The 14,941-nt window shown below is 38.3% G+C and overlaps 1 protein-coding gene across 4 annotated transcripts in view; it reads right to left on the bottom strand.

Moving 5' to 3' along the window:
- The window catches only part of LOC132130875 (bifunctional heparan sulfate N-deacetylase/N-sulfotransferase 1-like), a 124,528-nt gene extending 109,674 nt beyond the window's left edge, over positions 1-14,854 (bottom strand). The window contains exon 1 of one of the 4 annotated variants that reach the window (XM_059542719.1): positions 14,591-14,854. The gene's annotated coding sequence lies outside the window, so the exon portion shown is untranslated. Of the gene's footprint in view, positions 1-13,089; positions 13,112-13,888; positions 14,216-14,292; positions 14,411-14,590 lie in introns of those variants that run through there. The other 3 variants (XM_059542720.1, XM_059542721.1, XM_059542722.1) reach the window with 3 other exon arrangements.
- Positions 14,855-14,941: the final 87 nt, after the last annotated feature.

Here is a 14,941-nt window from a genome sequence, read left to right as displayed (position 1 = left end):
GCCGGTGGAGTGATTGAAGATGAGAGACACCTGTTCGACCCACCGGTCTCGAGTCCCACGGAGGAGATGGAAGGATATAAAACTGGAGCGACGACAGTGACGGACAAGAGAGGACCAGGCCTGGACTTTATTTTGTGTTTGCATTTTATTTGTGCGCAACAGTCGTCCGCGAGGGGCTGTTGCGCTGTTTTGTGTTTATTTTGATTATTAAAGCTTTCATTTTGATTGTCTGCCGGTTCCCGCCTCCTCCTTCCCGAAGAATATGAAGTTTGTATCGTTACAACGCTGCTCATTTTTGTTTGTAGAAACAACATTGTATCGCTACACATGTTTGACAGCTCTGGCGTCACGAGACGCGTAAAAACGAGGTATTAAAAACGCAGTGGTTTCATTTGTCGACAGCGTAAAAGTTTGCGAGCAGAGATTTCTTCCAGTGATACAGTGTTGAACAGGAGACTTTTCCCCACGTGTTCCCTCAACCACACAAAAAAAAATAATAATAATACACTTTTACTGGTGAATCCTTTCATTTGGAATTAAATTCAACATTATTAATGTGTACGAAAATTGTTTAGAATATCGCAAAAATGTTTTTGCATTATAAAAGTTCAGTGCAGTGTATCATCTGGTTGGGCTACGGAGTTGAGAGAATGAGCTACTTAAGCAAGAGTCTGCCGTTTCAAAACCTAGTAAGATGCCTAGATAAGCAACATTTTTTAGCATCACTGAAAGATAAAATGTCAGTATTTCATTGAGACTTGAGATTAAATAGACCGCTTTGTATTTTAGATCTTGTAGTATTGTAGATCTTGTAGTATTAATTTTCACATGCAGTTACACATTGTTGGTTAAAAACAAGAAAGTTGCTGGTAAAAACATTGAGTGGCTAGTAGATTTTGAAATCCACCAACCACAGTGGCCGGTGGACAAAAAAGTTAATTTCCATCCCTGAGTTGTTAACCAGTCTGTGCGTTTGTAGCTTGAGTCTGTTCAATGGTGATTTAGTGCTACAATGTCAACTAGTTGGTGAGTAGGGTTGGGTATCGATGGGGTTTTTTACGATACCGGTGCCATATCGTTACTTTTAAAAATGGTACCAGTTAGGGCTGCACGATGTGTCGTTTAAGCATCGATATCATGATGTACGAATCCACGATAGTCACATCACAGGATTTGCGATGTAGGCTGTCGTAGTTGATCCGTTATTCAATAACTGTACAGGCCAGCTGCTCCCCGGCCCTTGACGAATGTGATTCGCAGATTAATTGCACAGCTTAACCATAGAGGGAAAGTTTTGACAGGTCAGAGAGAGATAGAGAGAGAGCGCGCGAGAGAGAGAGAGAGAGAGAGAGATAGAGAGAGAGCGAGAGAGAGAGAGCGAGAGAGAGAGAGCGAGAGAGAGAGAGAGAGAGAGAGCGCGCCCCGGCCGCACACTCACCGTCTTCAAACAACACGAGCGCTCTCTCTCTCCCTCCCTTGCTCTCTCTCTCCCTCGCGCATATTGATCAATTGACACGATGGTGTCGATGTTTAAATAATTTAAAATGAGAATGTAAGTGTGCTCACCCCATTTTTGTTTGTAAGAAAAAATTTGATTAAATTTCATATCGCAATATATATCGCAGAGAAATAAAATATCGCAATGTCATTTTTTCCCAATATCGTGCAGCCCCAGTACCAGTGCCTAAACTGATACTTAAAAAATAAAAAAGCCCCACAAAAAATATGAATAACATTAAAAATATATAACATAAATGCTTAGCTTTCACACGCTCCTTGGATGCTTTCATGTCCCAAGTTGTGATTCCCTTACTCTAAGGCTAGTAAATGCTGTTCCTCAGGACCCCCTGTTCTACACATTGTGTATGTTTATCTCTTATCGCTTCAGAGGTTTGTTCTATTCGACCATAAGTGCCCTATGAAGTGGACTTCACAGGATATTCTGGCATGATTCCAGATTGAAGGAAACGTACATGTTACATTCAAAGGGCATTAAAGTGCACAAGCCTAAATTGTTTTTATTTACAGAGGTATATAACATCAAACTTCTTTAGTAAGTTTCGTCTTGTGTGAAGACAGTTTCTAGCACAAATCTGTGTGAATGCTCCAAAGTGAAATAAACAAACGGAATTGAATTTAAATAAGTTGAATAATCTTAAACTTCACTGTTTACTTACTCATTTTTGGATAAATGTATTTTTAAATCGTTAAATACCCTCCCTCCATTGCATATCTTTGTTTCATCACCACATTTGAGTGATCATTGCAAAAAAAGTTTTTATTTGAATATATTCTGTTTATTTATATACTGCATTCTATAGTATATGCCAAAAGTCTGAACACAAATGGGAAAGTGTCTAAACTTGAGTGGTACTGTACTATAATATATATAAAAAAATATATATTGGCTGATATATCTTTTTTTACTCCCTAGTATCAGCTCTCAAAAACCCATATCAGTCAGGCTCTATTGCATACCATCTAAACTGTTGTTCTGGGATTAGAAATAGAAAGGTCATAAAAATAGAAGGTCTCATTAATATGTAGCACAAATGGTTATGACATTAAATACTTTAGAGTTAGGGGTTTTGAAAAACCATAATCCCATGTATGAGCAATAGCTACGTTGCAAACTCTAATGAGTCATTGTTAAACCTGGCTGTGGTTCATTCATTTATCAGGTCAGATGTAGCTGAGATTGTTTAGCTGTGGTGATTACAGATGCTGTGGCCCACCTGCAATGGCACCACTGCACAGTTCACGCCTGCTGGATTATAGGATCATGCACAAGATTAAAGCTTTCGTGTCTCCAACGCATTTTCACAATGGGACTGCGCTGAGAAACCGCAAGCAGGCAGGTGTGCTGGAAACGCTGCAGCTTACTCATGCATTTGATACTATATTCCTCTTTGCTTGTTGTTGTTTACAGGCCTGAAACAAAGATGCTCTGGCATCCATTTACATTTACATTTACATTTATCCATTTAGCTGACGCTTTTATCCAAAGCGACTTACAATTGCTATATATGTCAGAGGTCGCACGCCTCTGGAGCAACTAGGGGTTAAGTGTCTTGCTCAGGGACACATTGGTGTCTCACAGTGGATTCGAACCCGGGTCTCTCACACCAAAGACATGTGTCTTATCCACTGCGCCAACACCACCCCATCCAAGCATTACCCTTGCTGCTAGAGGAGCAAAGCCTTCCTGGAGCCCTGCCAAAGACAAGTGTGACCAGATCAGAGAACACAAACAGATGCCATCACAGCTACATGCTCACACACTCATCACAATACAGGTGTCAGCACATCAGCAAGAAACACAAAAATCCCATTAACTTGGAGGTTTGTTTTGGTTTGTTTCCTTTGATGGAAACAGGGTTGAAATGCGGCTATCTGTAAAGATCCTTAAAACTTCGTATGACAGACGTGTCCATTTTACCAGACCCTAGCCTATAACCAGCAGCTAATAAAAATTCAGTGCAAGAACAGTAGTTTTCCTTCCAAATGCTGTCCATCTGTCAGGAAATGTGCAGGCCTTCTTAAGACAAATTTAACCCAGCATGGGCTGGTTACTGAGAATCTTGTCTGATCTCTCCAGATGAACTCAATCTGCAAGTTTGTTGAAGTGGGGAAAGAAAAAACCTTGACCAGATGGCACAATTTAAGAGGAACTTGTATGGAAAAGTTAATACTTGTCAGACATGAAAGTGGGTTTAAGCAATTTCACCAAGAAATGTCAAATAGCAACATCTATATTGCACAGTACTTAAAGGATAGTTCAGCCAAAAATGAAAATTATGTCATCATTTACTCTCCTCATGCCATTTTGAACCTTAAGTCTTCCTTTCTTCTAAATGAAACACAAAAGAGGGTACTTTAAACTTTGCAAATGTTTATGATAATTGAAAGTCAATGAGGTCCAAATTAACAATAAAAGCCATTGACTTTCAACATTTTTCAGAAGTCTTCTTTTGTGCTCCACAGAACAACTGTTGAGGTAATGCTGTATGTCCATGGTTCTCTGATGTCAGTTAATGGCGACAAGTCATGCAAGTAAACAGATAAAATGTTTCTTCTTAGAAAGTGCTCTTTTTGGTCCACATTATATTCACACTGGTGGTGTTTAAGGAACCCAATCAAACTGAAAATAATAATAACAATAACCTGCTTTGTCAAAAAAGATGAATATACTGAAATAACTGACAAATAAAAGTTTTAAAGGAACTGCTTAAACTAAAACTTCTAGAAGATAAAAAAAGGTGACATTCCACATTTGTTAGATTAGATCTTGATTCAAGTTTGTTTATTTCCATCTCAGAGCATTGAGGACTGCATGTGGATCTGACCTCCAGGCACGATCACAGCAACACTGGCACCTATTAATGAAGTGGAGAGTCTCAGGTGTGCCAAACGATAAGCGTTCTGCTGATGTACCCACTGCTCGGATGACGAGAAGCTGGTACTGAGGCGAAGTGAAAACAAACACTGGCATGTTGATGGAGAGGTGAAGCGACAGCTTGCTCTCTATTACGTTCCAGCAGGAAGAGAGCACTGGGGGATTGGGCCAGGCAAAAAGTTTGCCAACGCCCTGGTGAAGAAGACAAATTGTTATGCAGTATTATGCAGATCTGGCATGCTCCTACTGGAGATTAATTACTCTTCCCTGCAGGTCCAACAGAATCAGTGTCAGAGGGGATGTGGGGGCTGACGGAGAGGGCAGAGGACGACACAGGTGGGAAGCACTCTATAAGGCCGTCCCCTTAACTCCTTGAGCAGGATGACAAGGTACATGAAATCCAACTATGTACCTGTATGTATAAACAAGTGTGTGGGATACTACAGCACTACAGCTGGTGGAATGCTAAATAGAAGCTAAATTGAGGGAGGAATGCATGATTTAAGGGTGTATGTGAGAAATCATTTTAGGGTGGAGTGATAATTTGTGTTCGGGGGAGTACAGATAATGAGGTTTTTTGAAACCCAAGCCAGGATTTGATCACACTGGAGTGCTCTTTTGGGGCTTCCACAAATGACTCTGGCTCTGACTGGGGTTTTTCACATCTCATTTTTCACAAGTTTACCACCCCAATGTCACTAGGGTTAAATGAGGTAACATCAGCTCATAAACACAGGGCCTGTCTGCTATTGCGCATTACTTTCTCTGTCACTGGATCGGGCTCAACCAATGAAAACCTATCCTTTCTGTGATGTACTACATATTGACTCTAAAGATTAGTCCGGCCCCACAATTATGCTCAAGTTTAATGGATACTGAAAGATTGTAGGACCTTTTAATGATAAGAGGGCTTATAAAAAGAAAATGAAGGATAATACCGGGACTTTACTTCACCTCCCTCCAACATTTAAAGATTGGCAATGGAAAAACAGCTGGTTGAGTTTCTACTAAGTATCCATTATTTTGATAATACCAGTGTAGCAGAGCAATAGAGTTAACTGCTTGTATAAAATTCATCTGAAATGTATCAGCTTTAGATTTAGAGAGAATCCCAAATGTTTCAATGCCATTAAGAGTGATTGCGTTCCAGAACCACTGGTGAACTTTTTGGCTGTCGGCTGCCGGCACGGTCAGGATGGTGCACAACAATGGTGACGCTGCAATGTAGTGAATGGTTTAATGGTGCAGAATTTCTATTAGGGCTGTGCGATAAATCGAAAATCTAATTGCAATCGCGATTATGTCGTCTATAGGGTCAGATCGATAGTTGGTAAATTAATACTAAAGAAAAACTTATGTAATATGAGATTACTTTGGCTTCGAAATGAAGAAGGCCAAACAAAAAAGGTAAAGTTAATTTGCAAGAGCTGCGTCACAACACATATCAAGAGTTCCCTTATCGGTTCTGCTTTCAGTAGTGGAGAATAAAAAATACATTCTTAGATGTTTTTATTACTTCATATACATTAGCTTGCACATTTTATCTCCCCAACAGATTCTAATTTGAAAGAAGTTTATAATGCATGTTTGCTATTCCCAATTCAGAAGAGCGCACACACAGCCTGTCTCTGAATGCGTCTCACGGAGGAGCCATTTACACTCGCCTCACACACGCAGCCTTTTCCGTAATATTCATTCATACTCACGCACGGCTCCACAACGCACGTCTCCACGAGCGCATCTGGCAATAAGGATGAGGTTGATGCACGCACGCAACCTGTGGCAACTCGCACCTGGCTCCACGTTTAAAGCAAGTGTTTTTCAGTCAAATTCAGTCTAACTGCTTTGCTAATTTCACTTGGAGGAAATGAAACATTCAGCAAACATGTCCCTTTAGTGACTCCGTAGAACGCATTATTAGTTTTTCAGTATTTCGGAATACGGATTCGCTATTCGGGCACATCTCTATTTATTACAATTAGACATGGGCCGATTACCGGTTTCAATGTATACCACAATACTGAAAATTTCACGGTTTCCATACCACTAATATTTTCCATTATACCGTTCCTGCGGTATGTGCTGTTTTCCATGTAGGACTAAACGATTCCTCGAGTAACTCGATTACAAAAAATGATCGAGGCAAATTCCTCTGCCTCGAAGCCTCTTTTAATTTATTTTAAATCTCACGTCAGGTTCTTTCGCAATGATTTTTTCAATGTGACACAACCATACTGCAAGGAGTCAGCAGTGTTTTGATTTGAGGGCACGGGCAAACGTAAAGAGAACGTCGTGGCGTGTGTCCATTGCAAGATAGAGCTGGCATACCACAACTAGGGCCCTATGATTTCCGCGATGCAGAAAACGCGGAGGGAATCGCGGAATCCAGTCATAAAAACGGAATTTACAGTTTAACGCATTGCACTTACATCAAATCACCATATGGACTAATATCTGTAAATATTAAGCCGGAACAGTCTATTTAAATATGAATCTTGCATGTTCTGCGTGTCTGTGTTAATGAATGGAGCAGAAGCGCGTCTTCATTCATTAAACACACGGAAGCGCGCATGGCGCTCGCGGTGATTTCAGCGTCTGCTGTCTCAATAAATAAGGACGTGAACACATGAACAACATCTCCAGAACTTTTTACTAGTAAATCCCCTTTGTTTACCAAAAAGTTAAGATTGCTTAATTTTCAATAATTAAAAGATAAATTAAATTAATGTTTTATGTGTTTAATGTGCATCTCAGAAAATGCTTTATTTAAAACCCCAACTGAATGGCACTTAAATGCACTTAATTCATCTGTCAACTTTATTGTCATTGTTCACAGTACAAGTACAGGCAGAGAAATAATGGGTAATAATTAAATGTTTATTTTTGATGTATGCATTGCATCCTATGCATTAAAAAAAAAAAAAAAATTTAAGAGACCCAGGAGTCTTATTTTCTCTTGTATAATTAATATTGCACTTTAATTAAGCAAAAACACATTTTATCCGATTACTCGATTAATCGATGGAATTTTTGGTAGAATACTCGATTACAAAAATATTCGATAGCTACAGCCCTATTTTTATGTCTCCTCAATAACTGAAAGAGTAGGAATCACTCACGCTGTGCAGTGCAGAGACCCGAGAGCACTTTACATTTAGCGTTCCTTTCCGTCTCGCGCACAGCTGCGTCCGCACAGCTTTCAAAACTATACTCAACCACAGATGAGCGCAGACAGATGAGCTCAACACATGCACAGTACCACCGGGTGCACGGCTGTCAATGAGCCCTATTGTTGACGAAAATAAAAATTTACCCAAATATACTTTGGCCTTTACGTGATCAGCTACCATTTTTTGCCTGTGTTACAATGCATTCATGTTAATGCCCGTTAACACAGCCCATTGATGCTGAAGACGGTTGCACAGAGAAAAGTACTGAAGCAGGGAGATCACTCACTGTTCATGATGCACAAACTATTGGAAGAAACCCTCAATATTGATTTAGGGTTTTATATGAATGTGTTTCTAAAGGGGAGCTGACGGTCTTCTGAAAAGTTAACGTGGTATTATTTCACAAAGCTTGTCAGAACATTCTGTTTTTGCTTCAAATTGGGTTATTATTAAATCAAATGATGTGTATGATTATTACTATATAACTAAATTATATCAAATGATATAAATTATATGAATTATGTAACTAAAATTAAATAACTGTAATTACAAATTTAGGTTTAAATAAAGATGTCTTTTTCTTTTTAGGATATAAATCAAAGAAATGGAAAAAAAAAAACGAATTCTACTGTTTATAATGTTCTGTGTGTTGCTCAAAAACAAAATATATTGTGTCCAGCGGTGAAGAAAATATATATTTTTTTACCAAGTCATTTAAAAATAAAACATTTCAGAGCTGTAACAACAATACCATGATACTGTGAAACCGTGATATTTTTGCTTAAGGTTATCATACCGTCAAAATCTCATACCAGCCCATGCCTAATTACATTGTTTGTAAACATTTCACACTGGCATTAGGCCTATTTCTAGATGAAATAATAAAATGACTTGGACATTTCATAGGGCTCTATAATTGTAAAAATATAATAAATTATTAAATAATTTATTCAGTTGATTAAACGTTTTTAATGATTATACCATTAAAATATAAATAATAAAATTAAATCTAGAAAAAAAACTGAACTAGCCTAATTTTGTTTTCCATGGCATAAAGTAACACCTAAAATATTTAATGTTTTTCAGTCAATGCAATTTCACAATATTCATGATACGTTAAATGAAAAGAACATCCCTAAAAAGGCTCATAAAAAACAGACCTGTCACAGCAAATGAAACAAAACAGGCAGTTCAAGGGCAGCAGTTGAGCATTTAAATTACCACAGTCAATAAAACTTTTGCTTTGGAAATCAGCAGAAACTTGACCAACTTTCAGTCAATGACCCAAAGCGTACTAACACTTCACAAGAACAGAAACCAGCACCATCTTGGTTCACTTGTCAAGAAATATAAAAAGAAGAGAAGTGATGAAGGATGTACTCCAGAGCCTGTTCAATAAATTATCTGTCACCGGCTCAAACTTCACTGGCTGAGCCTTGGCAAGGAGTCGCAATTCATATGAAGTTGCCTTTAATTACTCAAGAGCAATTAAGCTAATTCATGTGTGCACTTCATGTCAACTAATCAACCATGAGATGTTTGAGCATTAATCAAACGTTGGGGGGTAGGGTTGCAGGCTTTTATTTTATGTAACAAATTAGATATATTTCAATATTCCGGACCTCCATTATTCAACAATCAACTTGACATTTAAATTTTCTGAAGAAAAGTTGAGTGACAAAATGATGCTAAGGGTGTTGCTTACTGGCCTCTGAGTCAGGGATTTTCATGCGGATCTCATCAGTAAGGCAGCTCCTGTGATTAGAAGTATCTTCAGCACATGCATTTAGATCAGGGGTAGGCAAGTTCGGTCCTAGAGAGCCGCAGACCTGCAGAGTTCAGCTCCAACCCTAATCGAACACACCTGAACAAGCTCACCAATCCATTCAGGATTACTAAGGTACAGGCAGTTGAGTTTTTTTTTCAGGGTTGGAGCTGAACTGTGCAGGACTGCGGCTCTCTAGGACCGAACTTGCCTACCCCTGATTTAGATGAAGCGAAATTTTCTACACTGAGCCCTAGTTCACTGACAACCTACGCAAAATCACATTCAAAATCACAGTCGATTCACTGCCGATTATGAACGTGATTTTGTGTAGCTTGTCAGTGAACTACAACTTTGGGGTGCATTTCCCAAAAGCAACTACGGTCACAAGTTCCATTGTTACCAATAGATTTCAATGGAACTACCATAGTTAGCCAACAATGCTTTGGGAAACACACCCGTGTAGTAAATGCGGCTCCATCTGAACACACGCTACTAATCACAGGAGCGTCTTTACTGGCGATATGCGCATGAAAACCGCATTCGATTTTTTGCACAGCCCTACCTTCATGTATTTTATCTTTATTACATCGACTTCCTGGGACAACAAACACTTGACCTCATCCAGAGGTCGATATCTGGTGGTGGAAGACATGAAGTAAATTAACATGGAAATGATTACTACTTCATTAAAGTATTCTGACAAAATTCATGGTCTAGATATAGGCCCAGTCCTAATTCTATTGTATACCCCTTCACCCTTGAAACAGAGTGTCAAGGGGTATAGCTGAAAATATTCCCCTAAGAAATGTGACACCACTACTACACTGTTACACATCATCATACATCATCGCTAGCTCCTACGTCAAAGAAAATGTGCAGATGTTTATCACAAACTTAGATGTGCGGCAAAAGAAAAGTTACCTGTGTCTATAAAATATGTTGTGGAACTATCGTGCAGTCAATAACATTAACGAACTTTATGATAGCGATTTTTTGCAAATGTTTCTTCGGAGAATATAACCGTACATATGAACACAAGATTGAATGCAACATAAAACAAATGATTATCTGTTATTAAAATCCTTATTTATGCCAAAAAACACTTTTATGGGTCACACATTTAAAACACATTTATGGGTCTCTCTGCTTGCTCAGGCAGCCATATTGCCGTATGCGGGAAAATTTATTTACCCCTTCGTTTGAAGAGAGGTCCCCCAATAAATAAGTTGGAAGGGCTATCTGGCCCTTCTCCCTACCCCTCCACCCAAAAAGAGAATTGAGATACCCCTTCAGGTGAACGTGTGAAACGATGGGAAGGGGAAAGTGAAGGGGCAAGGGGTAGAATTGCGATTAGGTCTTAGTCATTATGACTTTTTCACTTATTACCCGGAACTGAAATCACATCTCAAGCACTAGTTGACAAGTACTGAAAATTAAAGGAATAGCAAATTATAAAACTACACCTTCTAGAACAGCCGAAAAAAAGCTTAAACAGAGTTCTATGGAAAAAAGAAAAGAAAAAGAGAAAGCGTACACTGACCACAGGTCGTCATACTTTATAAAAATGAATAAATAAACAAATAAAAACTAGAAAAAAATGATGAGTCCCATAAACATTTGGCTATTATCAGATTAAGTATAGTCCTATTTTACTTCGCTAAAGCAACAATGATAACATTAAAAAGTTATATCTACGACAATAGTGATCTATACGTGCATCGCTAATCTTCAGAAGACACATGCATGACTGTATGGAATTTTTTTTTGTTTTTTTTTGTTTTAAGCCTTCACTCCCATAGTACGGAAAAGAACAGTTGGGAAATTGTAAAGTATACAGGTATACAAACAAAATAAGCTAAATTTTGTCAAACTATGCCTTTAAAATCATTTGAAAGCCAGTGATCACAAGGATATTTGGATAAAATCAAATGCTCCCATGCAATTTTTGGTATTATTATCATTATTCACAATTCTTTCAAAAACAAATGCATGATAGCATTACATAAAGACCCCAATCACTTTTATTTTGAAAGCTTTGTTGTTGACATGACAATAAACAGTGACTACTGGGTTTCAAATCAATTTCCTTCATTCGTTATGTAAATCCACTTATCCTAATGTTTCATGTATTAAAAACACTGCTATTCAGAGAAAGAGAAGAAAGCTAAGCTATCTTTGTATTGCAGAAGTAAAATCGAGCTCTAAGCGTACTCCACTTCCCCCTGCCTTGCTTAATTTGCCTGATTGCTCATGGCAGACCACCCTCTGGCTCTATGCAGTCATGAGAGGTGAACCCATGGCACTGCACAGCGAGAGCTCAAGCGCATTAGATGTGCTACAGACTGCAATCTCACCCGGGTCCAATCCGCTAGTAAAGGAGGTTTTAACCTGAGGGGAAAGGGTCAGAATTTCTGCACTTGGAATTCTGCAGGCGTTATCGCTGTTTGCACAGATATACCAACCTCCTATGAAAATCATCTGCTGCTATCCTAATTCTGCATAAACATTTAGCCCTGGGTTACAAGATAATAATTAATACAAATACATTGTAGTTTTAAGAAATAACTCGGGCTCAAGTTGACCGCAAAAATTTGAATAAAAATGGCTTGCACTTGTCTCTCCTTTTCTTTAAAAGAAAAAAAAAAAGAACTAAAATCCGAATTATAGAGTGAGGCACTTACAATGGAAGTAAATGAGGGCGATTCAGAATGCTAAAATACTCATTGTTTCAATAATACAGGCATAACATCATGTAAACAATATGCATATTAACATGATTTTAAAGCAGGAAAAGCACATTACGGTGTAAATTTAGATCCAATTTGACAAATTTTACAACAACAGCTCAAATAATAATAATTTTAACAGAAGAATTAATTTTTTACAAAATTATAAGGTTTGCACTTATGACTTTACAAAAAATGGCCCTTAAAATGAAGTGTGAGGATGGGTCAAAATAATTTTTGTAGTAAACAACATTATGGCACAAGTGTGTGTTGTCAAAAAGTAAATCGATAAAATATATAATAATTGATACATCCACCAGTCACATCACTTTACAGTAGAATAATGTATTTCTATGGACAAAATGCATCTGAAATATGGCGGAGAACACAGAGTGAGCTGCTGCAGGAAACGTCCCTTTGCCAAAGCATTTAATACCTTTTTTCATATAACTTCCATTTGACGGTTAAATCCGTATTTGTAAATGTTCAGAAGTCACACAAATACATTCCATTTTGCATAAAGGCTCGTCCTGACAGAAAATGAGTCTCCATTAAACATAACAGACTTTATTGAACAAATTCCCAAAAGTGCATTAAAACAGACGGATTGCAATAATTATGACTTTGTTTGTTGAACATTCATTTGCAGGATGTTGAAGCGGACACAACACAGTTTATGCCAATCTTATGAGTATCTTGAGGACCTAGGGCTTGACGTTTACCTTTTAGCACATTAAAAAATTCAGGGATGCAATGCAAATTTTTCATATGAAGCATTTTAGCTTATAAGGGGATACAAGGAGACATTTACAAATGCAATTATTTAATTGGTCAGAACACAGAAAATACAGGTTTTAGCTTCAGACACTATTTAACAGGATAATTATGTAATTATTAATAGACCTATTAAATTGTATGTACATTAGGCATGCAACGTTTTTTACATATATATATATATATATATATATATATATAATTTGGTTTAGTTTTAATTAATCAATATCAATCGACAAAACAAAAGCCTCTCACCCTAATTCCAGAGACAAACCACTCGGAGTCTGAACGCCTCACGCTGCCCCAACATGTTTCGCTGTGAACTCACATATATTCCATTCGCTACCACTGCACTGATTTTCCACAAAGCTGTTTTTCAGTACCGATATTTCCCAAAGACCCTGTTCAAACACACTTCAATGAGCATGTGCAAAAAATATTTGACCAACATTGACTAGTCTCATGCACATTGTTTGTTTATCTGGTGGGCCTGCAATCAGCTATGACCATAAGTGCTAAATTTCATGACACATGAAGGTTAATCTAAATCTCAATGAGAAACCTTAAGACTCCAATTACTTAATTAGCACTATAACGTATTTATGACCCCCCTAATACATTAAAGGCTTAGATAAGGCCACAAATCTAATTAGAAACTAACAAGCACATTCTTTTGCACAACCCATACCATCCCAACACTGTATAGTGATCTGAAGTCATGCCACGGTATCTACTGATCAGGAGATTTGCAATAGTAAATACTGTCATATTGTTTATTCTGCACTGATTTGGGTTGCACATACAGTGAATATTGACATTTTAGTTCTACTAATCTGCTTAACCAAAATATAACCTCCAGATTTGAGTCAATACCAAGCTACTCTCCTTTACAGTTGCAAACTGTGCAATTAAAAGATTCACCCTTGGCAAAAGAAAAACAATAAAATTCAAAACGTGTACCCACAGAACTATTTCGAGTAACAAATGCAATTGTAAATACACTGGTAATATTAACTCAATATTAACCACAACTCTGGAGAGAACAGATACTGACCTGTAATCGTTAAAAGAACCACACAACTGCCCACATAATCAAATTCAAACGCAGGAGAAAATTAACTTAATGCAGTCCAAGCTTCTTTCTCTTCTATGGCGTATTAGCTTGTTAACAGCTAACGTTAGTCGAACCGTTTAACGTTAGATTCATTGCGTTGGCTAATGTCGATTTGTGTTGAATTGGACGGACAAAACTATCACATAAAACCCAAATTCCAGCGCTGTTTTATGTTTACAAACGCGTCTAGAGAATATTGGGGCAATGTAGATGTTTATACAACACAGAATATGTCCAGAGCAGTAGCAGACCGGCTAAGCTATGCTAAACAGTGGAAAAGGTAAATGGGGTTTATGATCCAGATAGACTTTGAGCTGTGTTTCAGAACCTAGTTGGTTGCCTACCTAGACAGCTTTTTGGGAATCGTTCGAACACGCCCAAAAATGTTGTCTGCATAGACAGCTGACTATGCTTTGCCGCTGGGGTTGCTGCTAAAGACGGACACACAGAACCTAGCCTGCTAACGTTACCCATTCCAAATAAACACCATGGCCATTATCTCTGAGCGATTATAATAATCTGTCTACCTCCAGGGGGTGTGCCAACCTAGACAAAACCTAGGGCTACTGAGGCATTTTCACAAAATTGGTTTATTTTACATATTAGCTAGTTAGCTGATCCAGAATTCAAAGATCCACTCACCAAGTTCATATCAGCCAGCGGCAGCTGCAGTGAGTCCTTCTTAAATCCTGAAATATGAATGTAGCATGGTAGGGATTCAGCCTGATAATGTAAGCCTTCTGCTTTAGAGAGAATCGAGAGTCCCGGTCCAAGTTCAGAGTAAACGGTGAGTCTCTGCTGGGCTGAACCCAACAGAACTCGAGCCAGACTGTCCCTCTCGCACAAACTAGACTCCTCTTCTCCACTGGTTAGTTCTCACTCAGAGGCTGCAGTGCACGCATTCGCCGCTAGTGGACAGCAACGTGGCGGTATACAGTCAGACATAAACTCTGATGGATATTATCAGTGATCAGTGTCATCAGCATTGATGAA

This window comes from Carassius carassius, chromosome 47 (genome assembly GCF_963082965.1).
Source record: "Carassius carassius chromosome 47, fCarCar2.1, whole genome shotgun sequence".
NCBI classification, from domain to species: domain Eukaryota; kingdom Metazoa; phylum Chordata; class Actinopteri; order Cypriniformes; family Cyprinidae; genus Carassius; species Carassius carassius.
Note: the sequence above shows the minus strand (reverse complement) of the source record. Positions and strands in the feature narration are given on the sequence as shown.